This window comes from Suricata suricatta, chromosome 1 (assembly GCF_006229205.1).
Source record: "Suricata suricatta isolate VVHF042 chromosome 1, meerkat_22Aug2017_6uvM2_HiC, whole genome shotgun sequence".
Classification (NCBI taxonomy): domain Eukaryota; kingdom Metazoa; phylum Chordata; class Mammalia; order Carnivora; family Herpestidae; genus Suricata; species Suricata suricatta.
The window spans coordinates 41,257,661-41,260,180 of NC_043700.1; the positions used below are offsets into that span (position 1 = coordinate 41,257,661).

At 58.0% G+C, this 2,520-nt stretch overlaps 1 protein-coding gene across 1 annotated transcript in view; it reads left to right on the top strand.

Annotated features, from left to right (window-relative positions):
• Positions 1-10: 10 nt before the first annotated feature.
• DMTN (dematin actin binding protein) overlaps positions 11-2,520 on the top strand; it is a 27,259-nt gene continuing 24,749 nt past the window's right edge. The window contains exon 1 of the mRNA XM_029937155.1: positions 11-117. The gene's annotated coding sequence lies outside the window, so the exon portion shown is untranslated. The remainder of the gene's footprint in view (positions 118-2,520) is intronic.

Sequence of the window (2,520 nt, forward strand, 5' to 3'; positions counted from 1 at the left end):
GGGGCGGGGGCCAGGGACGGGGCAGCAGCGCCGAGCGCCCGCGGCGGGGCCGGCAGGCGCCCTGGCGGCCCGCAGACTCTGCAGCCTCCGCGCCGGTAGCCAGATTGCTTTTTTCCGGTGAGGAGGAGGAATGGGGGAGGAGGGCTTGGCCGAGCGGAAGTGGGAGAGAGGGCGAGAAGGCGTCCTCTAGTTCCGCAGGCCCCCTCGGGGGGCGGGGGCCACACCTGAGGAGGGGAAGTCACAATTAGAGGCGGCCGGCCGGGCCGCGCTGACCGGGGGGAGGGGTGGCCTCGGCGGGAGGGAGAGGGGAGGGAGACGGGAGGCCACCCTACTCCCACCTCGAGCTTCTCGGGTGGGCTTTCCCAGACTCCTCCAGGTGTGCTTTTGGGGAATGGAACTAAGGAGCCATAAAACCCGCCTCTTTCCTCATTTGCGCCCGCTGGTAATCTCGTTGAGGCCCTTCCAGCACGTCTCCCCGCGCAAGCCCGCTCTTCCGTTGATGGACCCCCAGCCTCAGTTTCCCCTTTCTCTTCTTTCTGGGAAATTGTAGGAGGGAAGTATTACGGAGACAGAGGGAAAAGGATGAGAGACCTCCCTTCTCCCCACTTCCCCCAAGAATGGCCTAAAAATAAGGACCGAATGGGCTGTTGGGGAGGAGCCTGGTTTAGTCATAATGGAAGGTGAGTGAAGCAGCAGTCTTAGGCGGTGCGGGGCCGGGGTCCCCCGCCTCTCTTTTGGTGAGGTCTAGAGCGGTCTGACGCCCCTGGCTCTGGGCAATTTTGAAGGCAAGAGCCAAGAGGGAGGTCCCCCAGGCCCCAGGACAGACATCCCCCCCCCCCCCCCCCGGCTTGTCATAATTGCTTTGCACCAGGTTGCTTTTTTCTCTCCCCACTTCCAATCACAAAGAGCCTTAATCCTGGTGAAGACTGCGGGAGACGTGTTGGGGGTCGCTTTCTGGGGGTGGGAGTGGAGGGAGGGTGGTCCGGAGCCACAGCTGATAACTGGCGAGTTCAATGGGATTTTAAACACAGAGGCAACGCCCATCAATTACCTGAGGACAAAGGGTTGGGCCCCCAGGTGTGGAGGTCTGGACATGGGGGGGCAGGGGCAGGGGCCTGGGAAGGAGGTGTGTTGGGGAGGGGGAGCTCTTAAAATCCCCCAGATTTCCGCAGGAATTTGAGACATTCTTTAAAACTCTAGACTGCTTCCCCCTCTGCCCGGCTCTCAGACCCACCCCACCCTCCCTGGCTCGGGTTAGAGACAGCTTCAAAGGTGGACCAGGCCCTTTGTCTTGCCCCTGCTTTCTTCTGTGCCTTTCTCCGGCCCCTCCCTCCCTCTCTTTGACCTCCCCAGCACAGACGGCCCCCAGAGGCCGGCTCCAGAAAGCCCTCACTGTTTCCTTTCTTGCTTTTTGAGGTGAGACCTGGTGGGGAGGGCCTGAGACTGGGAAGAGTGAGGGAGGAAGGCAGCTTCCGAGGCCTGTGCCATCTCAGAGCCCCGCCCCAAGCCCCGCAAGTCTGACGCCTGCTGGTGGCCTTGGGTCCTGGGTCTGAACCTTCTCCCCACACCTTTTTGTGCCTCTGCCAGGCTCCATACCTAGGGGGCCTTGTCATATGCAGTGAAGTCTGTTCAGCTCATTCCCTCTGAACTGGGGGTGAGTTCAAAGATGCTAAAAGGAAGAAGCCAAAGGAATAAATCTCTGATAATGGGGTCTCAAGGTATTTAACTTGTGGAAGGTGGGGTGGGGGGAGAAGGCTTCCATGAGAACCGCAGACCATCCCACGGCTGGCTGTGGCAACCCTGGCTGCTTCTGTGTGCCAGAAGATTCTAAGCAAGTGTGCAGATGGGGGTGGACAGTGTGGGGGAAGACTTAGGGCAAGATGAGCACATCCATCCTGGGGAGGATGTGACAAAGAGGAGGGAGGCGGTAGCAGGTGCCTCAGATCCTGTGCTGGTTAAGATTACCAAGACCTCCAGCTAAGAATAGCCTGCATATTGATCTCCCCTCCTCTGTCCTGTCCTCCAACAACCAGATGGAGCAGAGGGGGAAATCACTCACTTTCTAGTCCTCACAAGCAGGCTTCTATTTAAATCATTCTGTTGAGCCCAATCCCTCATATGTTCAGTGGCCAGTGATCTCCCTAGCTTCAGACCTGCTATCCTCAGCCTCACAGCCCTGGACTCAGAAGGACCACCCCTTTCTGAAGCTCTTTCCTCCCTCTTCATTCTCTCACTGGGACCCCTCTCTTCCTTGGCTTCTCTTTATACAAACATTCCCTAAGATTTCTGCCTTTCTCTTCTCTCCTTGTTCTTCCTGCTGAGTCTCTCCTAGCAATACAACATGTCCGCTGTCACCGCCTTGCACTCCACTGCTTTCTCTCCCACACTTGGAAACTGCACCACTGCCAGGTCTTGATGGGGTCTGTCTCAGTTACTACAGCAGCTTTCCAAGTCATGTCTCTCTCTCTCTCTCTCTCTCTCTCTCTCTCTCTCTCTCTCTCTCTCTCTCTCTCTCTCTCC